We start from the raw sequence: 26,027 nt of genomic DNA, 5'->3' as shown, positions 1-26,027 counted from the left end.
ACATTCAAGAGATCAGTAGTCTGTTTACTTTAGTATGAACTCAGACAAACAAATGTCATTTATGTCCTTGTATGAAATACAGATTGGTCTGCAACATTGGGTGATCATCTGGCAAAGGCAAGTTACTCCTGTTGTTAAAACCTCCCCCGCCCCGAGCTTCTGCCATCCTGTATGTCCTAGGAAGACCACTGAAAAAAGGCTTTTGCAAGTTATAAGACAGTGTTTACTCATGTAAAACAGGTTGCTTGTGTTTTCTTTTGGTGTGGCAAAGACTCCCAAATGTCTTGATTTCTTTTCTTTTTTTTTTTTTTTTTTTTTTTTTTTCCCCTGGGGTTGTATTTGTGTGTGATATCTAAGGTTTGGGGACTTCTTTTTTCGTCTGACTTGGTGACCATCTGTTACAGAAGGACTGAGCCCTGATGTCCAGACACCACAGGAGGCTGGAGTGATGGGAAGCCTCATGGCTAAAGCCGCCTGCCTGCCCTTCCCCAGAGCACTTTGCCGCCTTGTTTGCATCACTGTGTGCATGTATGGTGCTGAACTTGCTGGTGGATATTCAGCATGAGTGAGAGCTAGTGAGAATCAGATAAATGAGAAGGAGAGAGAATAGAAGTTACTTGTTTGGGTAACGAAGAACATAAGCTCTTTAATTGTGAATGTCATCAATTTGTGTTCAGGGCTGCTGCATGTTTCAGCTGACGCTGGGCTGTGAGAACATTCTGCAGTGTTTTAATACATTAAACCTTGGAAAGAGCAGGTTTCCTTCCTGATGGTCTCTTATTGTTTATCTACAAATGTTGTTATTATTTCCCTTTCTTTTCTGCTTCTGGCACATGGGCTGACCAGTGGGGCACTGCCTTATTTTATGTCTTTCTTTGCCTGGCAGTCTTGTCATGCAGTCCTCAACCTACCATGTGGTCCCATCAGGCTAAGGCTGATGCCAAGTCAGAAGCTGACAGGAGTGCTTAGAAAGTAAACGAGATTCAAAAGGTGGAACAGAAGTACTGGATCAAACCCACAGTGTAATGCTGGGGAGCACTATGTGCTGGAGAAATGGTTTACATATTGGATGTTTTAACAGGGCTGTTCATTTTTTAAGATTTTTTTTTTTTTTCTCCTTATCTGAACTTGGACATTTGCCTTTTAAATAAATAAATACCTGGCTGTAGTTTGTAGTGGGCTGGTTGTTTTTCCTTATTTCCCATGCTAAACTGTTTCTATCCATTGGCAGAGCTGTTGCATAGTTGTAATACATCATCTGGGGATAATGTACAATATCAGTGATGTAAAGGAAACAACACTGCTGCCCACTGATGTTGAGCTGAGAAATAAAAAAGAGGAAAAAGTATTTATCTTTTTCCATGTAACTCATTAAAGATCCCTTCAGCTGGATATTTATTACTTTCAGATGTAAGTCAATATTTAAATGAAAAACACGGCTTTTCATAGTTCCTAGATGGCTTCTCCTGCAAGCTGGGTGCTCTTATGCTTCAGCAGTAGAGCAAATGTATCACAGGTCTGCTAAGGAAAAGTATGACTATTGTGCATTCGTCATCAAGAAGTAACAGCTGAGTTGTTCACTAACACAATAGTCTGAGTCCACAGGCTGCTCCTTCCACTGGGTTATAACTTAAATTAGGCTCCGTTTGATGGCTGGAACTATTTGACAACGCCTTGTTTGTGCTCTATAAATATGTAAATCTTTCCACTTAATTCTTCTCTTTTTTTTTTTAATCTGTTGAGCACACTACCTCATTTATCTAATACACAACTCCTTAATCGTCCTGCATGTTTCAATGTTTTAATGTATTTGGACAAGGGCTACAATTTCTTTTTTCAGAGGAAACAGTGCAGATTTGTTCTTTTGTTTACTGCCAACTCCAGAGTAAACTCCAGCTCTGATCTGCTGATAGCTGAAGGCTGGTAAAGGAAGAATTATACAACAGGAATGTGAGGAAATAACTCCATTCATCGCAGTTCAGAATCAACAGAGCAAAGCCTGTAAGTTGCAGTTATCATTTCAAAGTAAAAAAGATCTCTCCTCCCCCCAAGCTCAGCTTGGTTTTGTGTAGCCAACTATAAGATATATTTGTTAAGAGAGAAGACAAGAGACAAAAATGTTTTATTATGGCACAAAAGAAATAAAGATTGATTAAGGCTGTTTCATGACTATACAATCCCTTGTTAGTTTCAGACATACTGCACAAAGTTTTACTGTGCTGACCATGGAAACAGAGAATCTGATCTCATTTTTGTGGTCTGGTGTATAATAAACATTTTGTACTGGTTGATAAAGTTTTATTTTCACATCCAAAGAAAAGCAGTGAATGCCTAAGCTTCCTCACCAGCCAGAACTGACTTCCTTACTTTGGTCTGTTAAATGTGCTTTACTAGAGATTAAAATAAAAAGCCTCCTTCTGAACTGCAACCTGCTTTAGAAGGCTCACAGCAGTAATGCTAAGATATCAGAGTTGCTATTTAGCACAAAGTTGGCACATGGAAAAGAGAAGTGGTGAGTTTGCTTGGTGGCAGCAAACCATTTGTTAATCTTTTGGGGCACTTCTGAGGTACGCTTTTGTGGGGACATCTCAGTAGGCAAAATGATTTTTTTCAGACCTTTGCAGTCCAATTAAGTTTCGTTAATGTGGTGGAGTACATGTTTTTAAGATATTTGTGCTACATATTGGCCAGTAATTGTAGGGAGATGTAGGCTGTTATTGGTGGTAGGCTGTCCTTGACCCAAATTCTTTAAATACAAATTGTTTATAAAGTAGGAACCCAACCCTCTTGTAATTGTGAATGTGTGTTTGATCAAGATGTAACTTTAAAGGAAAAGTTTATTTTCTTTGTCTGCAAAGTTTTAGTGTCCTCATTGCAAAGGATACCAGGGATGTCATAAGGTGTTGCAAGCTATACCACTTGAGTTTAGAGTAAAATACAACCTTTAAGTCTTATATAAAAGTATTCAAATAGGTAAATTAAAAAAATTGTGACACTGGGGGAATCTCTAAAGCTGGGAGGGGAAAATTTACAAGTTTTGACATGGATAGAACAGGTAAAACAGGTATGATTCTCCCTGTCTTTTTCTGTTCACACTTTTTGGAAATGGCGTTTGTCAGAGAATCTGGGTAATGATATGCACTGGTTTTAGTGATACCTGAATATTTATCCTAGTTCTGTGGTTAAAAGATCAGTATTCAACTCTTTATTATGCCACACATGTATCCTGTTTTACAGGGTGAGTTGGTTGTAGTAGACAAGTCAGAGACCTTGATTGAAATGGCCCATGTTAATCTTGTTTAACATTTGTAGCTTTTATTTCTTCTCCTAAAGAAAGATTGACTCTTCTCTTTTGATAACCTCCAAGGCACTCTCTTGCAAATAAATGTAATCTTGGCAAAAAGTAAAAAACGTTGTTCTTAATAATGTGAAGGATATACTCTGTATGCATCTAAGCAACTGTATACATTTACATAGATTTACTTATTCTTTATTTTCATGCTTTTTTGAAAATGATGGATGGCTTATTACATGATTAATCTTTCAGTTGTGATCTTTTTCAAGCTGCTTTTGGGTGGAAATTGGAGTTTGATTGTAACATGGAAAACAAACATTTTCATTTGCTGTTTTTAAACTAATAAGCAATATTAAATGTGCTGAGTATTTAGGAAAAAAAATCCCAGCCTATTTTGTGTTTATAACTAAGCAGTGTAATGTGACCTGTGCTAAACGAAAGTGATGGTGACTTGAGACTATGCTTGTCAAGGCATTAGAGCTAGTAGATCTCAGCCTCCCACACCTACTTCTTGTTTGCATACTGGCAGAAAAAAAACAAGTTTACTTGCTTTTTCAGTTCCTAGTTTGTTTCTCAACCTAGTATGAACTAGTGATTGTTCTGAACTAAACCGAGTAATTTGAAATGAGGAAAATATTCTTCCTTCTTGCAGAAGATGCTGTTGCTGTCAAAATCTGGCTTATTGCGTAAATGGACTGGTTCCAGTTGCTTTGCCACCAATTTCTCCTCAGTTGAGTTATTTAATTTGCTTTGGAGTTTCAGCAGCAAACACACTTCTTTTGATAATTGTTGTTTAAATTATCTTATTTACACCTAAGATGCCATCACTCCAAAAATGATTTCAGGTATCTTTAAATCAGATTAGCTAACGTTAAAATAAAATTATGCTTTTAATTGTTTTCACGTTGGAACTACATGGTTGCAGAAGGGAAATGTTGGAATTAACCTGTGTTTCACCGCTCTGGGGATAAATTTAGGACAGTTTATGATATACTGAGATGATGTGTTTTGAGTCACATGTTATTACCCATTTGGCATTTTCATAAGCCAAGCAGAGCTTTAATGTGCGTGGCTTGTTTGCATCTGCTGAGCTAGCAAGGTGTGAAACCATACGCATGTGGCTCGTTCTCCCCTGAGCTTACCTCAGGTTTTAGACTAGTTAGTGAATGGTTTTCTGCGGTGAGTGGTGGGACTGTGTGTTTTGCAATATTTCCGTTTTATGGACTAAGGAAACACAAATTGGATAGATTATTGTTTTGTTAAGAGGTCTTTTTTTCAGGCAAAACTCAGCAGTGTAGACAGTCTATAGCAATTTCTGTGGAAATGAAATTAATACATTATTCTGAAAATTAAATAGATTTGAGTTACCTGCATTGCAGGCAAGGTAATGGTAGGTACAAATGTACAGAACAACTGGAATCCTAAAGAACAGAGCATCATTTTTGACCCAGAATTGTTTTTTAAATGGTTACTTTCTTTTCAGTATTTCTGGTATACAGGTGTAACAGTATTTTGATGACTGCCAGGAACCACTTTGCTAGACAAGTATAATTTTGGCTAAGCACAGAAGAAGATAGCAAGAATTCAGTTTGACCAAAGCAGGGTTTATGGTTTTCTGGAGTGGAGCGATGGGGGCGGGGGGGGGTGGGGGTGGGGAGAGGATCAGAAAATGGCAAAGCACAGAGTTGGCTTGGTGAATGAGCACGGATGTCTCATAACGACCTGGGAGCATCACACAGGACTTGGACAGTTAATGCCATAGTGGAGCCTTAACCTTTTTGTGTTGTTTTCAGTCTAAGCCTGGTACCGTGCTGTTGTCACAAAATTAGAAAGTAGCAAATTTTCACAGAATGGTTGAGGTTGAGAAGGATCTCTGAAGATCATCTAGCCCAACCCCCCAGCTCAAGGCAGAGTCAACTAGAGCAGGTTGCTCAGGATTTTGTCCAGTTGGATCTTGTACTTAAAGCTGTGCATGCAGGTTTGCTCTCTTCTGTGTTAACATGTTGTTGACCTTGTTGACATTGTAACGCTTTGCTCCATTTGGTGTTACTTTCTGCATAGCATTATAATGTGTGATTTAATATCTCATTTAAACAGGACAAAGTGTTTTTTGAACTTGAGTGAGATTGTACAACCTCTCAGTGTTGGAGAAAACTGTTGGTCTGGAGGAGAAACTGTCTACTGCAGTAATTTTTTGGTCCTTTATGTTTCTTTGTGAGCGTTTCATGTGAAACTGCTTATTGGCTGTAAACTGTGAAAAACTAGCTGAAGTTAGAGCAGCCTCAAGGCTGCTCTCACTTAAACAAACTAGAAGCCAAAAAATTCAATAGCTGGGTAAGAGCAAAGCTTGCCTTGGGAAAGGGCATGTACTCACTTCTGTACCAGTGCAGAGAGCTGAATTACAATTTGTAATGGTCTTAGATGGATGTACAAGGCTAATGAAGCTGCTTCTACCCAAGTCCTCTACACAGGAGTTTTATTTATGTCCCTGACGTAAGTAAGGGAAAGTATTAGAATGGCATGAAGTCCAAATGTTAACTTGGTTTGACTTTAACGTACAGTATTGTGTGGTGGATGCCCTGCGGTAAAAGTTGTGCTTTGGTTATTGTACAGTCTCTGAAATCCTACTGTAACAGTGGTCATGCGATGAAACCACACTATATGAAAGAGTTTTCTCTGTAGTCTTCATATTGGTATCAAGTTACTCCAAGGCCCTGCATTTCTGAGTGGTTCTCATAATTCCTGTATGTACAGTCATTTTGTTGGCTTCATGCCTTGTCACATTACCCATTGCGGCACTGTAATCCGTGGGCTGCTGAGGCCTGACCCCAGGACAAGCGCTCTGTGTTTGTATGTAGGGAAAGCCTTGTCTTGAAGGAAGGATAAAAGTCTCTAAGGGAAGGGTTTGCGCCGAATCACTGAGCTATCCCCTGGTAGCTCTTATGCTGTGACAGGCCAGAAATACTTTTCATTTGCACAGGAGTGTGAAATCAGCCTGGAATGACTAATGTAAAAGGACTTTGTGTGTCCTGTAGCCATTTGAATGGCTTTGTTCATTCAGATGGTAGTTGAATTGTAATCTTAGGCAATGATTTAAATATGAAACAGTCCCAAAACAATATGGTTATCTATTAGCTTTTAATGATGTTGTGAAGCAGTGTATTTTGAATGGATATCTCATTGTAAAGGTGATAATGACCTAATTATTGGTGGAAAAAAAACAGGAAAAAAGTCAGCAATTATAAATAGTATGTGCATGTATGTGTAAAATGCTTCATGTAAGATTTGTGTCCTTTTGAAATGTACATGATCATATGCTTTAAATTCATTTTCTTCTATGTTTATAGTATATCACTGAGGCTTTAAACTGATGCATCCTTGGCTGTTAATCCGTGTTTGATAGCCTTCCATGGCATGTTATTGCTGTTTATCTCCTTTTGAGTTCCCACTGACTGGAACGTAACCATGCATTTTTCTTACGGATTTGTAGATGGCCACAGTACTTAGAGCAGTTAATGGCCCTATCTTTAGGTGCAGTCTCTGTTGGCTGGATAACTGAGGGTGTAGTTGGAGGATCATAGCAAAGCAGTTGATTAAATTCCTGGCCCCCAGACAATAGTTCCTACCTCCAGTGTAAGTTGCTGTTAACTTGCTGAGTGTGATCCAAGTTCAGGGGGGAAAAAAACCCAAACAACAAAACAAAAACAAACAAACAAACAAAACCCCCCAAACCCCACACCTCTGAAGCCAAATCATTTGGGTTATGTTTATGGCACAGGCTCACAGACAGTTGCAGTATTGCAGCTATGGGATGGTTAATTTCAGAGCTGGAGTAGAGATGATTGACTTCTTAACCTTTATTTACTGCCCAGGAGAATGGTCAGATGATTAGATCTTGTTGTAGGGATAGAAATAATTCATTTGTAAAGGTACAAGGTGTGTGAATAGCGATGGTGTTAAGCTTTTTTCAAAACTATAGGGCACACTTATCCTATATGTATTACTAGTATCACGTTTTGAATATTACATTTGCTTATTTTGTGTTTTTAATTCCAACAGAAATGTTTTTTTCCCTTTTACTTGGGTTTGAAAAAAGTCAGTGACAGGAATAGAATAGCTCCTGGATTCAAAGTAGTGGTACTTCTTCCTTGGCTTGTTTAAACATATTACTGATTATATATTCCTCGCAGGATCAGCACAAAGAAAAGGACAATGAAAGAATTTCATGGTGCTCCTTAAATGAGTCTTACATAAAACAAAGTTTAAAATGAATTAGGACCTACCTTTTAAGCACTTGTCAAATGTTCTCAGTGTCAGGTTTTCTTCCCACTTAATGTTCACTTTATATCAAATCTAATGTGAGGTACATGATAATATTTTCAGAATCACCTAAGTCCCATTTTAAAAAAAACGACTTAAGCACTTGGCACCCCAAGGCTCATTGGAAGCCAATGGGGCTTACACGCTGAAATGTCTGTTGCTGTTGGAGTGGAAGACACTTAGGGCTTTTAAAAATTTTGCCTCCGGGACAGACTAGCTGACAACATTCAGGACAAGAGCGTGGTAAAAATGCACCAAAGGGAGAGGAGGCTTAGTGTGACTCTTCATGCAGGCAAGAGTGAAGATACATTTCTGAGAATTATTTTAGGGAATCAAAATGGGGGTCTCTGTTCTTCTCTCTCCACATAACGACGTGGGTTAGGGACTTGCTTTACTCCGTTTCTCCAGCAGTGCAGCATCAGGCCCCTGCACTGTCCCACTGTGCAGCAGTAATCCCTGCAGTCATCTTCCCACCAGAGGAAGAAACTGAGGCACATGGGAGGGCAAGTGGCTTATCCAGCTCACAAAGCAGGTCCGCAGTAGGACCTGACTGTGTTTTTTCCAGGTCCTGCATCTTCTCCACCACTAGAATTGCCTCTTTTTGGTAGGACAGATGAAGGGCATGTTTCCAGTCCATGTTTGTATGAGCCACTTGAAATCCTTGTCATCCAGCTGCTGCCTTTTTTTTTCTTTTGCTTTTTCTGTTTGCAGTTTTTGTAGGTTCGTTCGTGGAGGTGTGCTCTGTCGTCTTTTCTTACACCTTGAGAGAGAAATGTGAGTTGAAAGATGTCCATTTGAGCTTCCAGTAATAACAGCAGCCTTCCTGAGACTCATAAAGAAAACAACCAGGAATGTACTTGTATGTATGTGTGGCTTTTTAATACACATAAATGCACATATGTATATATGTGTATAATATACATGTAGGTATATATGTGTCGTTCCAAAGTTAGAGCACTGTTGAAATGGAAGTTGCCTCTGCTAGAAATGAGAGGTAGCTTGTGCTGACAAACAAAACCACATGTTTTTAGGGGCTCTAATAGCTGTGCTTCAGGACAGACAATGTGTCTCTTCCCAGTATCCTTCAGATGACAGCTGCCACAATGAAGGCTGAGTATGAAGAATACGTTTTCACGCGGCTGTATCCTGGGCACTGGGAAGACTCTAGAGCTCAGAACAATAGCAGAGTTCGGAGCTGCCAGCAGGGAGTCTGAGTGGACAAGTATAATCATGCACCACTCAGCTTTCAAGGAAATTACAGTTAGTGCGCTGACTCGCTCATAATAGTGATGCATTGTTTAGCTTAATAACTTATCAGCTCTCCAGGAACCAGCTAGTGATCACTGTCATCATACACTGCTAATCATTCTGTTCTCAAATTGTCCCAAGATGAACTAAGGACCTGTCACATCACCTATTAAACTGGCAAAATGAGTGCACTGTAATTTTTTTTTTTTTTAAGCTAGAAGGAACAATATTGCCCACCTTCTTTGTTCTCTTGTCATTATCATGTGTACATGTGCATGTAGTTTTTTTAAATGTCAGGTTGAAAGGACATTGTCAAATTGTGTTGGGATTTTTTTTACATTTGTAGAGTTTTTGTTAAATTGCTGCTCTTTGTGATAACTACTAGGGAACTGAATCTGAAACCTGTTTTTTAAGGAACATTTGTTTTTCATAAAGCATTTGGGGCAGAGGGGTGATTTTTTTGTGGTGCTTGTCTGTAGTACCTAGGCTTCTGTCAATCACTAGTAAATGTAGCCTGACAATGGCCCTCTGTAGTAGTGAAGAGTTATTATCCCTCCTATACAAATGTGGAATTTAGGCACAGGAAGATTGAGTGATTTACCCACAGGCATGCAGGGAGCTGTGGAAGAACAAGAAGGAGAAGCAAGCTGGTTTGAGTCCTGATCCTGGTAGGCCGTATATCCTTGCTGAATGCACACTGGCTTCTGGTCAAAGGGTTATTTGTGAACTCTGAGCTGCTAGAACTGAAGGAGCCTTGGAGCATTTCTTCTAAAGGAAAAGTGGCCACTGGTACACAAATAGATTTTACTAGATAATATGTCTGAATCTGTTCTTTAAGAGAACTCTTCTGACTCTTACTGCTGCCACTGCTTGATTTTTCTTACTAGCTGGAGAACCTGGGGACCAGGCATTGGGATCTTATTTTGCACTCTGTAGGTGCCTAATCTTGTGGCTGTGGATGGAAAGCTAAAACTTCTTACCTCAAGACCAATCCACACAGCAGTAACATATCTATAGCTTTAAACTAGGTAGCTTGGATAAATCTGGTGCTGTAACCAGTAAAACACAGAACTTGGCATGGACTAAGTGACCAAGTGTTTACTCTGGGTTTAGATGGATTTTTTTGTAGTTCATGCTGGTCTGTGCTGCTACATACATGAAAGCCCTTTCTTCATGCCCTGACAGCGGCAATGGTCAGATGCCAGATAAAAACCATTATTGTGGAGTGCTGCAAAGCAGCTTTGTTTGCTAACATTTAGATGAAAGATCCTAGAATAGAGCAGAGTACCAAAGCTGTGGGGACACCTTTTCATGGTCAGTAGTGCACAGATATGTGAGTCACAGTGGGGTAGATCTCCAACCTGTTCCATACCTGGGGCTGAAATGATGCATCTATTAAAAGGGGAGGGGGAGACAGATGGATATGCCCAACTGAAACAAGCCTCCTTGCTGTTCTGAATAGTGCAGGCAGCTGCAGGATAGGATCCACTGATCTCAGGAATTGTGCAAACAGTGGGGTGGGCTATTTTTGTTAGACCAGGACAAGTACACCACGTTTTAAATGAAACCCTGAGCATTTCTGTGTTTTTTCAGTTACTTGAGGTGTTTGCTTTGGTTTCACCTCTCCTGTGTCTGTCTTGAGAAAGACAATTGTATCTCTCGATCGGTGACGAGTAGAATTAAAATAGGAAGGAGCCTTCTGCTGCAGGATTTATTGCCTGGCACATCTACGTTGTCTGATGAAGTGTCATCTTTCGTTATGTTTTGAGAAGATGCTGCCTGACTGTGATATCTCTGAACTGCATGAGAATACATTTGGCCGCACCTATTCTTGTCAATTATGGCAGTATTCTTCTAGCTCAAATTATATAGGTCTGTGTATATAGTATTGAAAAATTTAGGTCCAGCCTTTGCTAATAAACAGAAAAGATCAGATTGTTGCGAAATGGTGGTCTCGACAGAGACTTAACTTTGCGTATGCTTCAAATACATCACCTATTTCTGGCAGCAAGTGAGAAAAATGCTGAGTAAGTATGTCTTGTGTCCCCAAGATCAAGTTTCATAATAAGGAAATACCTGAAGCTTACAGGTGTGGCTTTCTCTTTTCTGTGGGATTGTTTCCCACTTCTCCAGGAGTTTACCATCTTCCTTTGAGAACAATTGTTCAGGTAGTTTCCTGCTGCAAATAAGCCCTGTTTTATTGGCTCCAGTTGCTGTAGGGCCAACAAATGGCATTCAGCCCAAACCCCAAGGTTGTACCAGTTCACTGTATTTTGCATTGTACTAAGTTGAAAAGCATTACCAGGTAAAAAAAAAAATAGAATTGAATAGAATTGGAAAGCCTAAAACCTGGTATGAAATAATGCCAATGTGTACTTTAATACAATATAACCACTGCATAATGATTTACCTTACTGTTTGTATTGAAACATAGCTGACTTGGTAGTTATGCTTGACCAGAGCTTTTTCTTGCAAGAAGTATTTCTTTCTTTACCATGCCTACAGATAGAAGAGTGGAAATGTCAATATTCAAGCCAATGATTTTGTTACAAATCTGCCTGGGATGCCCTGATAACCCAGTTCTACGCCTGGCAAAGTCAACAAGTTTTTCTCCATTGATGTCAGCAAGTTGGAGCCCAGGCTGAAAAATTCATGTGAGAAGGAATGTTTCTGCAAAATCCTGTTCATGCAAATTGGAAATCAGTATGCTTGAGGTTTCTGCGAAAATGACCCTTTTTGCTGGATGTAGCATGCATTAGGATCCTTGGATTAATTAATGTTATATTAAAGCCTGCTCTTGATTATCTCTGGATGAATTGTGTAAACGGTGAAGCTTCTGTACGAAGGGGACAAAACATCCCGTCTGAATCTAGATGAGCACACTGAAAGCAGCGTGGCATTTTGTTGTTGATTTTCCAGCTCGGGAAACTCAGCAGGTGACAGGATTGCTGACGGTTCTTTCCCCAACATCCCATTCCAGACTCATTTGTATGATTTCTGCTACTTAAAGTTTTATTTTGCCAAGGCTCTCCCATCCCTTTGTTCTCCTGGATGACTGATGTTTACAGTGCTCCCATCCGGTTGCTCAGCTGCTCCACCGTGGTTTGAAGCCATTGTGTGTTGTGGTGAGTGTGAGGACGCTGATACTATGTGTGATGGTTGCCTAAGCTTTTACCTCTTCCCCTTTTACTGCTGCCTTTTTGGCTGTGAGATTCTGTTCAGTGCTAGTTTGTTGAGGGGAAAAAAACCCATGGTGGCTCTGTGCCATCATTTCGAAGAACGTCTATTTACCAGGCTCTCGATGGAGAGGTTTAAGAAGAAATTATTTTGCTCCTTGGGCATGAAAATGCTGGTGAAGAGTGTAACTGGCGCAGGACTACCTTTGCCTGGGAGTCTGGCCAGATAGAAATTTTTTTATTTCCATTTAAGACATGGGTCTGCACCCTCAGTAGTCTTTTTCATAGATGTTTTGTTTACAGCTGTCAGTGCTGCTCAGAAGCAAGATTTGATGCCTCAGAACATCTCTTAAACTGCTAGGCAATAGTGGGCTGCCATGCTGGGAGAGGGAGTTAAACTTAATCAGGGGTCTAGGAAAATGTGCATGTAAATTTTGGGGTTTTGTGTTGAGCTTTGTTTTTGAAATTGAGGGCAACATCTTCTCTACACATCTGTTGTGTAAGCTTAGGCAGAGAGATTAGTCTGTTGGGTACAGGTCACAGTAGTGCTAACCTCTTTACACCACCTTTGTTTAGAGCAGGAAAGATTGAAGTTTGCTAGTGCTCAAATAATGGCAGTAAAAACATCCATTTTATCTTCGCCAAGTCTTTGTCTTTATAATTTTGGAGCCTCATTTTGTCCTTTTTTCAGGTACCTTGTATGGTTGTGTTACAGCTGGCAGCAATACATGCTCATTTCAATCAGAGCAATACTCTCATTCGAGGAAGAAGTTAGCAGGAGCATAGCTCAACATTGAATGGGTTTTGGTAGACAATGAGCAAGCTAAGCCTGTGTAACGGGAGAAATCTTTACTCAGTCGAAAGTAGTGGCCGTATTGACATTCATGTGGTTGGGACAGACTTTGTCCCTATCTGTTGATAGATTCAAGTGTTTCTTTTTCCAGCACACTTACATTCAGTTCTTTATGTTTCTTTAAGTAGGAGATGCTGCCCACTGCTCACACAGCTCTAGAATGAAGCGTTATGCACCAACTAAAACTCCACAGCAGTTGTAGCTTTGCAGCCTCAGATGAAACTGAAGCTTATTTCACAGAAATCCAGTAAATTACGCTTCAGCTGTTCTTTGGACAGGTCAGCGGTGGCTAACTTGGAAACCTTGCTATGCTGTTGGATTTCTGTTGTGGAGAAAGCTTGTCTGTGATTTAATCCAAAAGATTCCTCCGCCCTCCCCCCCCCCATTTATTCATCTGAGCACAAAATTACTACTTTGACATTGTGTGAGCTGATTTCCATGAAGATAGCTCCCTTCCCTGCAGAGAGAGTGGCCTGGCATGTAGCTTCCCAGGAAATCTATCATAACTGCTTCACCTTGGCCTGTGTACCTTCACTACATGTAACATTGCTATTAAACTAGTAGTAGACTTCAGTACAGGCCACCATACTGACAGATTTGAAGCAACAAGCTCTGTAAAGCCATTTTTAGTTTTTTTACCCATGCATTTGTATGGCCACATGGAGCCTCCTTCTGAAATGTTTGCATCTGTGGAGCAGCCTTCCCATTCTGCAGATGACAGGCTGTGAGCATGTTTCCTTCTTGATGCCATGTAGAAAATCAGTGTCGTATAATGCATCACCAAACTAGTGAATGTCATGGCTGCATCCAGAATTGGGAAGTATTATTGTGGGAGACTGGCTTCAGTGGAATTATCTCTTGTTCTGGTTAGCTGATTCATTGCTGGCTTTCTCAAAACCCCATTATGTCCCCTGGTCGTTTTCTTCCATAATTCACCTGTTTTTCTTGGTCTGGATTGTTGGTCCTTAAATAATGACATCCTTCATGAAAACAGTTTCTTTAGCTTAGAAAAGATGCACAGACTCTTGTTCTCTGTGGGCTCGTATCAGGATTTGTTCTCTTGGATTGTGCTTGTGTCTTAATAAGAGTCCAGAGTGCTTGGGGATTCAGGGATTGTATTTATTCATTTTTCAGAAAAAGATTTTGGTCCCTTCACTGACAGTTTGTCTTCAGCTTGCTGCCTTTTGAAATCGTCTGCAAGTTCTGCACTGACAATCCGTCAATCTGTTGTACAAGACAAAGAATGAGTGACAATACTTGTTTCAACATATCATAACTGTTATGCTTGCTCCCTCAAGCCCTGTAAAGTCTTGTTATGTCAGGGTGTATGGGAGAGGGTTGTATATATTTTCATTGTTGGGGGATCTCCTTTTGAGTCCTTTATCTTTTACATCTCAGGACTTGGAGGTATTTGGTTCTTCCCAAAATGTGCTGTTTCAAAGAAATGCCACTTGTGCTCAGCTGGCTAAAGCCTTTGCTGCTGAAGCAGTGGGATTTGTCTGATGCAGCTAAGCAAGCTTCTTGGGGCAGAGACTGTATGTGCGAGAGGCCTGAATGCAGGCTGGAAGCCGTTGCAATACAGATGGTAGAATAGTGGGCAGGATGAATGCCATACAGAAGACTTGGACAGAAGTTATAGGCTTGACACAGGAATTAGTAAATCATTTTTTTCAGCCTATGTTTTGCAGAAGGTTAAACTATATAATTGCAAAGCCTTTCATCTTCTCTCTGTCTTTCTTTCTCCATCTCTCATACACACACGCGCGCACACACAAAATCATCTCTTCCCTTCTATCTTTTTCATTCTTCTTTCTCTTTAGTCTGCAGAAGGCAAATTCCTGCGGAATTCCTGGCGTAAAGATGGAGACTGATAATACTAGCTTGTAATACTGAAGTAGGAGTTGAAGCTACAGCTATTTCATAGTTTCCCGCACAGGGCTCTTGCAATATAGCTGATGGAAGATTCCCGAGTGAAGCCTCGCAAGGGCAACGTGTCCTCTTGCTACATGAAAGTCCGATTGTGTGCCTGAGTGCCCAGTATGGGAGAAGGCAGTGGTTATTGAGGCTGAGCAGGCAGCACTTGTGTGGTGAGTACAGAACTAGCAACCAGGATTCCCGACTCCTATTCTTAGCTCAGTAACCAATTCATTGCAAAGCCTTTTGCAAATCATTCACGCCTAATCCTGCACTTATAGCAAGCCCAAATAAGGTCCTTTCAGTTTTTCATTGGAGACGTAGGATCAGCTTCTTAACTGCTGTTTTTTCTCTCACACAGTGGGGCTGGGGGAATGAAAATCAACATCTTTATGCATAAAGTGTGATAATTTATTAATGTTTTTGAAACAGTAATGTGGGCATCACTGTGACATGTGCGACCTGGCATCCATAAAGGGGGATTGATGGATTGCTGTTATCAGCTGGATCTTTGGAGCATGGGATTTTTGGACTCTCTCATCAGAATACAATTTTACATGATTATAGAGGATAATGCTGGAAATGCCTCTGCACTGGGCTTGCCACGTGTCCAGATGGCAAGGTCAATGTAGCGTGGACCTTGCTCAATTGCTCTGTATGCCAGGGTAAGTGCTGGTGCTTCTTTCTCTCTTTATGCTACTGACTCAGCTAGAAATTGAGGAGTTCTATGGCTGTCAATAAATTCAGAGAGTTGGAAATTAATACCTACAGTGAACTCTGCTTTAGTTGGCCTTCTATTAATTTCCTACCCTTTTGCAAAGGTGAATGGGAATGCTTGGTTTTGTATGGTGCTTTTGCTTTAAGATAATCTGAACTGCAATCTTAAAATGAAATGGAGTTAAAAACATTCTGGGCTAGGCATTAATTTCTGGAGTATCTTGTAAAATAAAAGGGCACAACAAAAAGGATACTGTAATGTGCAAACCCCTTACCTTTACGTATGGCTGTGCTGTATTTTTTAGCATGTGGAGTTCTGGTATCTGCCAAGTGCAGCATCTTCCTCTCCTGGTTTGTGTGAGGCTTTATTTTCCTGGTGCAGGGACAGAGGTGGATTAATCTACAGAGCTGTTGGCAAAAATCTGTTAGCAGCCTTTTCAGTGGGAGATCAGCTTGAAAAAAACACAGCTTGATTTTTGTGTCAGTTGAGTTTTTGACAAGTATTAGAGAAAGTATGGTCTCTTTGTAAACTTAGTTCTGAAAACACAGAGCCTGGTAGCGTGGGGTGTTGTTTTTTTCTTTTATGAAATGTTTGTGAGTGTAGTGGCACTTCATGCTCTCGCCTTTGAAGGGGCAAGTCTGTCCCAGTGCTTACATATATTTGACTAACAGGGCTTTAAAGTGGGCAGGCCTTGCTGAGTAAATTATTTCGGTAAAGTAAGAGGCAGAGGAGTAGAATTATTACCTCCCGTGCCCCTCAGACTGGGACAGCACTCTCCCTTCCTCTCTCCCCAGTGAATGAAAACATCGTCCTGACTTGTAAAGCAAGCCATTTCTGGGAGCCTGGTGGGGGGGCAATGATGCAAAGAGCACTGATAGCCCATAGTCAGAAGCTTGAAGATGACTTTTAGTTTGTCGGGAGCTACATGCCTGTACCTTTAAATACACATATAAATATATTGGTGTCTCTCCAGCTTTATAGTTTATCTAATTGTGTCTGACTGCATATAAAACAACAGACTGGAGCTGCCACCAGTGCTGGTGACTCCTGGTCCTCATGGTGCATGCCTGAGTGGAGCTCTTGCTACTGCCCGTGTCCCATTTCAGTGCTGGGAAAGCAGTCCATATCCACAGAGAGCCTCTGCGATTGATGTACTAGGGCTGGGTCTGTCCCACCATCATCATCATAATAATAATAATACATGTCATTCTGCTCCTGGCAGTCACCTTGTGTTTGTGCTTTGGAGCCCTTGTGTGTGCAGCAGGCTCCTGTTCTTTAATGAGGTTCCCCTTCCCCTCATTTTGTTCTAATGCTTATCCAAACATATTTTCTCATCCTCAAGGTATAGGAGTCTCCTGCTTTCCTGTCTGCTCTCTCTCCATCAGTTGCTAGATCCCTCCTGCCTTGAAGGGGAAGGCTCTCAGAAGGAGCCTGTTTGCTGCTGTTCTGCCTGAGGGCACCAGTAGCCCTTGCAGGTAAAGCATGGCACATTTTGGGGTAAGTTGGCTGGTTTGCTTGTCTCCAGGACTTGGAAATACATGTGAACTTCCAGTTTTCTTCCCCCCTCCTTTGTAGAGAGGGTGGCAGCCCTGAGTGCTTCTCACCCCAGAAGAGCAGGAGGGCTCGTCCCCAACAAGATGGGCATCAGAAAAAGGGCCAGGAAAAAAAGCCTTTGCTCTGCTTCTCCGAGTGCTGCACTAGACAAGCACCTTAAGTTGCACTTAAGTGTAGCCCAGTGTTGACTAAGTTGTGCACTTGATGCTTTTAGTATTTTAACTAAAGCCTGCCTGAAAACTAACAGAGGCTCTTGGGCTCCTTTGTGCACTGGTAATTTTTTTCCATGATTTTTACTGTGTTTTCAGCCATGAAGCAATTTTTTTTTTTTTTATTTATGTTCATTTCCTTTTGCTGACACTAGAGCGTCATATGATTTAGGGCTTTGTTTGCAAGCTTGATATGAAGGCTAATTACTTCCTTCTTGCATCCTCTCAATAAGAAAACATGGGACTTAATCTTTCACAAAAGAGAAAAGCGAGGAAAAAATTTTAAGTGCATGGAAGTCTTTGGTAAGTCCCTAGATTTGAATTGGTTTTTCATAGTGTAATGAAAACAAAACATCAGGAGCTAAGCTCCAAACTCTATAGCTCTATGTGGACCCAGTTTTCTCTTTGGTTGTTTGTCCTCACTGAGTCTAATTATGCAGTTACAATTCAGCCTGTGGCTGAGTACTTTTTAGTAATAGGGGTATGCTGTGGATATTTATTGTTTATATAGAAGTCAGTATGTATTTGTCCTGTTTCAGCCCTGTGACTTACTTTGATTATCCATAGTCTTCTAGGTAATTAAGCTGTATATTTTGTCCCTGTCTCTTTCTTCATATTTTCTCTTGCCTTAACTTGATAAGAGAGGGAGAAACTACATCAGGAAGCTTGGGAGCATTAGTAAATTGTTTCAGTGGGAAAGTGTGACTGTTTTACAGAGATGCCAACATAAGTACAGCCTGCTGTCTGGGCAGTTTGGGAAGAAAAAAGGTTATTGCTTCCTCATCAAGTGTTACTGTAATACAACCAAAGAAACATCAACTCTTGGGATTGCTCATGTAACACGAGACTGACAAAGCTGAAAGGAATTGTTTTTCACTTCTGATCAAAGTAGTTCTTGTTAAACTTTTATCTAAAATTTCTGTTAATGGGCTAGTCAGTAATGATTGAAGGCATGCATTAGAAAATGCAGTATTCCACAGTACAGCATAAATACCAGATAGTTTGGGGATGTCTCTCTGAGAGCAATGGCTTTTAATAGGAAGGTGTGCTTTTATAAAAACTTGGTTTATATTAGATGGGTTGTTTTTTCTCCAGGGTCAGCATGCATGATTCCCAATATCCCTGGTTCATCAGGCTGCCTTAGGGCATGTCTAACTTCAAGTTCATGAGTCACTCCTTTTAAAATTTATTAGCTAGGTATGTGATTAAGTAACTTGATAGATTGGGAATGCAAGTTTTAAGCAGGGTTTGGGGGACTGTTCCCCAACTCTCTCGTCTGGCCATAACGCCTTCTGTGGTGGTGTAATTACAAGACTTGTTTGCTTCCAAGATTTACTAATGAACTTTTTCAAAGTTTGGCAGAAGAAAAGTTAAGTGATTCTTTTGAAGACAGGCTTGTGGGATTCCAGGGTGATACAACCAGAAAACTTATTTTAAAAGCAACTAAGTTCTGTAGAGTATCCTTAAGAATAACTTTTTGTCCATGGCTGTCTGAACCATTTTAAGCATTTGATACAGAGGGATTACAATTGCTTAAATGCTTTACAGAGATATTAACTGTCTGTAAGTGCTTATGATATTCCTCATGACATTTTCAACAAGATACATAAAGGATATATTCAAAAATAATAAAATCAGTAATACTGTCTGCCTACAAGCTTTGTAGCAAGGGAGTTTTTACAACTTGCTCGTGCCTGTGGCTATTTTCATTGTTGGATTCTAGAGCTTAAAAAAATGCAAGATAGATGGTTTTAAACATTTTTCACTCAGATCAAGTATACATGCGTCGTCAAAACAATGGAATTAGTTTTAAAATCTTGATTTATTTTTTTTAATAAAAATAGAGCTATTCTTATTTATGTTCCAGTCTGAGCCTCTTTAGTTACACATGCATCATGTTTACCTTTCTTTTTCTGTTCAGGTGCCTAAAATACATATCCTTGAGCTTCATATGATTTATTTTTATAAGGTGGAGTTTTAAGAAAAGCTCGTATCATGGAATCAGTAACATTAAAACAGATGCGCAATGCTGAATTCTATTCCAAGTGGAATCCCAAATAGTGTCATATATGCTTGATAGTTGAAAGTTGGAAAGCTAAAGAAAAGATACAGAAATTACTTTTCTTTTGTTAAAGCTTGTTGAGTGTCTAACTGTATCTTCAGCTGAAGAATAGGCTCAGATATGACTTAGTGATTGAGCCTGTTTTGAGCCTGTGTAGGGCTTCTCAGATGACTCTCAGCCAAGGTTTTGGGTTTGGGTTGTACTTCGGAAGAGCAAGTCTGTACACACATTACCGGTAAAGGGCAACTTTGTTCAACATCACCTCCTAGCACTGTTCTTTCTAACAGCTGATACTGACTTCACAAATATAATTGTATAGTGTCAGTTGTGTTGGAGACAACATTTAAATGTAGACTTGTGCTTAGGGATCTGGATGGGAAACTGTTCTGGTTTAACATTTAGCCATCTTTTGCCATCAGGTGAACATTCAGGTTGTAAAAGCCGGTTTGTTCTTTTAAGCAGAAGGGTGGAGTAAGTAGAAAAAACAAGCACAGCACAACGTGGACAAGTGCTGATGGCATCTGTTCAAACAGGCAGAGACTTGCCAGAGGCCAAATGGAAAGAATGTGATGTAGTGGGCTTGTTGGAGTTGATTCTCCAGGTTGCTACGGTAAAGGATCTTTTTTTGATTATTGGTGTGTGAAATATGAGCATAAAAGATGTGCAGAAAGCTAACTCTGCTGGCTGGGCTCTGCTGGCTTCTGCTTGGTCGCTTCTAGCTTGGGTGTGCAAGGTGAGTGCTGCACAGTAGCCAGACAGAATCAGAGAAAACACTGCTTGGAGATGTCTCGTAGCTGGCCAGCTATTTTAGGAGTGGTGTTACCACAAACTCTGAATAGAAATAGCTGTCAAAGGACCAGCAGCATTTCATTAAGAGTGGTTAAGCTGCAGAACACCAGCGTGAGGTAGGTGTGGGCCGGACATTCCATTTTCAGCATCGACATACCCAGATATCCAAAAACCCCAGGAGGTCGGGCCCCAAGTAGGAAGACTGGCTTTAAAAGGTGAGTTTTAAATAAAAGTATTCAATGTGTGTTTCTTTCTCTGATTAGTATCCAGGCTTTCAGTTTAGATTTGTCTGCAAACGAGCCTGAACCTATTTATTTGTCTTTTTTATATTTAGTCTTGCATAATCATGTTATTCTAGGTAGAGATTTGGAGAAAAGATACCTGCTTTTTTAAAAAATGTTGCAATGAATGATGGCCCAGTATTATGCAGGAGGCTAAAAGAGGGAAGTGGTTTGCTCCAAAGCTGCAGTACCTCAGCAGTTCCTGATCTCTCTAGGTTTATGGAGATCATTCATCAGAATGTAATCCCATGCCTTTGCAGAAGACAGTTTTCCTTTGTCTCAAGCTGCATCCTACCGCCTTCCCCATTGCCCAGAAGACCTTGATGTAAACTCTGGGTGTGAATATGTTTTTAAAGAAAATTGACATGGAGGCTTTGGTTGCCAGATGAGGATTGATTAATTGACTTTGAGATAGGAATAATGAACCTGTGGCTCTCACGTGATAGAGGTTTAAACTAAATACTCATGGCTGTATAAATGATAGTGCTCAGAAGACTTATGTGACATCTGAACATGAAGAGCTTTTATTTCTTGTCTCAGGCCAAGTTTTGATAAAGCCTAGAATTTCCTGCATGGGAGACGGCAGGGATGTGGCTTCTTGGTATGGGATCAACATGTCAAGCAATAATTAGATTCAGTAATGAAGGGCATCAGCCAGTGCCAGACCCTTGTTGATGAGCAGAAGGAACTAAAACAATGAAGTAAATGACGGAGAAAGGAGGTTCCTTTTTCTTCTTTTGCCTTTGAAATAGCCATCTTTGCAAGTTTTGAGCCTGTGCAGTTGAAGGATAATAACTGCTCCTGTTGTATTGGCTGGTGCTTGAATGGGTAAATGGCTGTGCACCTTTGGATTATGAAAGATCAACAGTGCTCTCAGCAAGTAACTTCCGTGAAATCGCTGTTTGAAGAGCTCCCAACTGAGCCTTGCAAATAAACTTGTAAGCGCGGTGGACGGGGCTGCCCAGTGCTCAGCTTCTGAAGTGCCATGTGCTGGGTTGGCTCCTCTGCTCTTTTAACCAACACCAGGATCTTGGCCAGCCACTGGGCACATGCATGTGTGATAAATGTGCGGTTTTTTTCAGGGGGCCTTTGGAGCTGCTGGGGGAACCTTCTGCCTTCTGTTACACTTACTTTCTTCTTCCTGACCTTGATCTTCACATTTCTTTCTTCCAGGACATTTCGTACTGCAGTCACAGGAGGCTTGTCCTGCTTCAGCATAGGGAGAGTCATAATTTGCATCTCTTTGTAGCAGAGTGACTGATCTTTTCACCATGTCTTCCTCTGAGCTGTGGTGCTGCTGTGTTACAGCGCTACAACGCTTGTGTTCACTCACTGTTTGCCAGGCGGTGTGTGAGGAAATAGTGAACAGGGGAAAAAATAGAACCGGAGAGCTGCAGGAGTCAGGGTAGTACTGAGATAAAATAAGCCATGTTATCTAACTTAATACTTGGGGGGGGGTGGGGAGAGGGGGAATGTGGGCCATGGTTGTGTGCCCGTAGTGTTTGATCATTCATGAGGCTTTACTTCATGGCCAAGTATTACTTGAACGGACCCCCTGTGGCCGGCTAAAGCACAGAGTGTATCGCAGCATGAAGGCAGCTGATGGATGGCTGCGTGGCCAGGGCAGGCAGGATGGTTGGTTGATGAAGGCATTTTGTTTTGCAGTTGTTTTCCTTGTGACAGGCATTTATTTTAAAGTTACACTCAATCCTTCTGGCAGCTTCTGCGTCACATCACAGACTTGTTGGGTGGCCAGAGCATAGGACTCGAGTCCTCTCCCTTGTACCTCGGGCTTGCTTGGTTCCTGCTACAGGTGGGAAGCTCAAGACCCTGACCCAGTATGAGTATAGGTCCCACGCTTTCCTTGTGAGACACCTAGCAGAAACACAGTTTAGATATCAGAATGGCTCCCTGCCACAATTTCATACCCTGTAGGAGAGATTTAAAATGCATTTGAATTTTTATTATGTTATTTGTGAGCATATAAGCCAAATATTTCTTCTTTCCCACATCCTGCAGTATACAAACTTCTTGTTGGCCTGTCTGAGGCAGCTTTGTGGTGATGCCAGGGACTGAAAGTCCTTGTTTTCTGACATCAGATATTTTAAAAATTCTACATAGGTACAGAGAGCAGCTCCCTTTTCTCAAAAATGGACTGTAGTGTATATGCCCTCTTAGCAGTCAAACCCTACGCAGTGAAGCGGTAGCCCTGTAGCAAAGAACCAGGCTGTTTACCGAATTGTTACAGTGTTTAATCAGCTTTCTATTTTGATGATTATCTCATTGGCTCATAAGATATCTTCTTTCCAGACACTTGCACTTGTGGGTTTTTTTGTTGTACTGCCCTCAAATGTGATAAGGAACTTCACAGACCTGCATTGGGAGAGATGGTCCCAGCCCTAAGACGCTTACACAGATCACAGAGACCTGTCTTACCATGCAATTTTGACAAGGAGATAAATGTAATTTGGAAAGGCAGTTTCCAAGAAAGTCGTATTGCCCAGAAAATGTATTTGGAATACTTTTATGACATGGTGTGCTGGTTTTGACTGGGATAGAGTTAATTTTCTTCATAGTAGCTAGTATGGGGCTATGTTTTGGATTTGTGCTGAAAACAGTGCTGATAGCACAGGGATGTTTTCATTATTGCTGAGCAGCGCTTACACAGAGTCAAGGCCTTTTCTGCTCCTCACCCCACCCCACCAGCGAGGAGGTGGGGGAGGGCACAAGAATTTGGGAGGGGACACAGCTGATACAGCTGACCCCAACTGACCAAAGTGATATTCCAGACGATATGGCATCATGCTCATATGCTTCAAAGCTGGGGGAAGAAGGAGGAGGAAGGGGGGGACGCTTAGAGTGATGGTGTTTGTCTTCCCAAGTCACCATTAGGCATGATGTAGCCCTGCTTTCCTGGAGATGGCTGAACACTTGACTGCCCATGGGAAGTGCTGAATGAATGCCTTGTTTTGCTGTGCTTGCATGCGGCTTTTGCTTTACCTATTAAACTGTCTTTATCTCAAGCCACGAGTTTTCTCACTTTTACTCTTCTTATTCTCTCCCCCATCTCACCCGGGTGGGCAGTGAGTGAGTGGCTGTGTGGGGCTTAGTTGACGGTGGGGGGTTGAACCATGGCACGTGGGCAGATTTTGAGGAAAAATTGTTATTCCTCAAGCTTGTTCTGAGTTTTCACTTGTTAGCTTATGTAAACAGGCCAGTTCGGACAGAGGAATAAAATCATCATTGCCCTTTACCTTGCTGAACTGAGCTACAAAAAGGAGCTTAAAGAGCATTTTCATGTGCAATAATTTTCTTGCTGTTAATGTCTTGGGTACATTAAGCCCTCAGTTCCTGACACAGGCACTTTTGACTTCCTGGGTTTGTTTGAAAGGCTCCGCTTTGGGCCCAGGCACTGCTGTGGGTGCAGGCAGGTACATGCACCCGGTGAGTCAGGGCAGCAGAGCTGCATTCTGCTCTTCGGTGGCTTCCCAGGGGCTGTCTCTGCTCCTTCAGCAGCACAAATTTGCAGTTGGAGGAAAAAAAAAATGCAGATAAACAGCTAGCAGTGGTTAAATCCAGCAAAACTGCAGGAAATACACTGGCAAGTGAGCTTAAACAGAGCCTACCTTCTGTTTTGTTCTTGCCGCAAAAGCTACACAGTTTCCTACCAAAGCACTTCCCAGGGCATGTTGCATATGCAGATGCATCGAGCAAATCCCCTAAGTTTTCTGCATTTTCAGAGTCATGGAAGTCTGTTTTCAGCTTTCAGCAAGCTTTCTTACAGCAGGATAGTGGCTTGGTTGAGGAGTGAGGTTAACACAGGAACGTCCTTCCCCAGCCTGCGGCCCTGTGGTGATCACTCTGTACTTGCAGCATGCTCCTCTGCTGCCTGGCTCCATCCCAAGTTGGGGGTGTTACTCTCATGAGCTTATACTTGGGAACGAGGATGGACTTTACAAGCAGAAGGCCCTGAGAAGTTCCCTCAAGCATCACTGCAGCAGAAGAGGGCTGGGGAAGGGTGGCTGGCCCCCATCCCTGCCTTGAGTGGGTCTGGTCTCTGCTGCCAGGTGATCTGGCCTGAGGCTCTACCGCTGGGTCTGGGAATCTGCCTGTTCAGCCTTTACTGCGATGCCTGTGCTGGTTTTTGGGGGGTGGGGTGGGAAATTTGTCAGTTCTTTTCTTTTTTTCCACATTGTCAAATCAGAAGAGCTTTGACACCTGCAAACCTTTCACAAAAGGATGGTTTTTAATCAATAAACTTAACCATCTCTCCTCTCCAAAATACTTCTTGGCCAAGGAGTTTCCTGCCTACCGTAGTTTCATTGAAAGGGCTTTAAAAGGCCTGATGTCAGTGTGAGCCCTTACTTGTCGAGTCTGCAGTCAGGCAGCCTGTCTTCCCTGTCCTCTGAAACTGGAGAACCAGGCGGGAAACTCTCGATTACCCAGTAGAGCTAATCGATTAATTAGCAGGGGACGAAGTGCACCAAACAATCTGTTATGCCAGATGGATGCTTCACTGTTAATTTATGTTCTCAAAATAACTGGACATAGATGTGCTCGGCACTGTGGCCTAGATCCTGCTTTCATTGCATTCAGCAGTGAAAATGATGTTGGCTTTAGTGATCCAACTGCATAGTTCTTCAGAAAAAATGTATTTTGGTATCAAATGGTAACAGTAAAAATGAAATGAATAAAAGCTGTCCAGAGTAATGGACTTTGCCTTCTTAAACAGGCATATATTAGTGCAAAACCTGAAGTTTTGCTTTTATCTCCTTAGAGCATTCCTATTATCTGAATGCCAAGAAATGAGTAATTGGGGTTTTTTTTCTTTTTTGTTCTTAAAAATAACTTTTGATGTATTTTCCTAAGGAAGTCTGAACTAAAGCATAGTGCTGGAAAAGTTAAGATGTACGTTGCTTTCTCTTTGAAGGCACCATGAAGGAGACTGAAAGAAAAAAGCAATTAAGTTAAAAAAGTCATGGTGGTGGCTATTCTACCACACTTAATTTTAAATGAACGAGGCTTTCTGCAAATTTCCTTCTGTATTTTTCTTCCATTCTCTCTTTGGTTTGTTTGGTTTTTTTTTTTCCTCCAGCTTTTCATAGCCAAAAGTTGGTGTGCCAGACAGAGATCCATTTCTTATGAACTGCCTGTTGGAGAACCACAGAAATCACTGACAATCTGCGGTCAGACTTCAGGGGGAAACTGAAGGCTGTTACTGCTCGCTGGAGGGAAAACGTGGCCTACCACCTCTGTGACACTGGGGGAGGTTGCAAGTTAGAGTTTAGGGGAGCTCTGTGTCATATCAGTAGTTCATCCATGTTTTGTAAAAGGCAGGGGATTTGTTCTTCCATGCTTATGCAAGGAGCCAGGTATCTACTTAGGGTATTATTTGTAAAGCTGGAGAAAAGACAGGCCCTAGAGGATGGAAGAAGTTTGAATTTTTCTGGTTTTGATTTTTTCATTGAAATTCAAAATATTGATGATGTCTTACCAGTTTTTAACACTGCATAAAAAAATCTTTCTATACTGGCCTTTACCTGTGTCCAGATGCTTTTTGATAGTTATTTACAGGATAAACTGTAATGTGTGATTAAAACTGTGTGAT

The 26,027-nt window shown here is 41.2% G+C and overlaps 1 protein-coding gene and 1 long non-coding RNA gene across 3 annotated transcripts in view; both read left to right on the top strand.

The window, feature by feature from the left end:
- The window catches only part of LOC128149598 (uncharacterized), a 30,251-nt gene extending 4,322 nt beyond the window's left edge, over positions 1–25,929 (top strand). Inside the window, exon 3 of the long non-coding RNA XR_008237689.1 lies at positions 25,515–25,929. This is a non-coding gene — a long non-coding RNA (uncharacterized LOC128149598). The remainder of the gene's footprint in view (positions 1–25,514) is intronic.
- Positions 1–26,027, top strand: part of CASTOR2 (cytosolic arginine sensor for mTORC1 subunit 2) — a 131,284-nt gene that overhangs the window by 5,559 nt on the left and 99,698 nt on the right. The gene's annotated exons all lie outside the window — the stretch shown is intronic.

This window comes from Harpia harpyja, chromosome 12 (assembly GCF_026419915.1).
Source record: "Harpia harpyja isolate bHarHar1 chromosome 12, bHarHar1 primary haplotype, whole genome shotgun sequence".
In the NCBI taxonomy this organism is placed as follows: domain Eukaryota; kingdom Metazoa; phylum Chordata; class Aves; order Accipitriformes; family Accipitridae; genus Harpia; species Harpia harpyja.
This window is presented reverse-complemented; position numbering and strand designations above follow the sequence as displayed.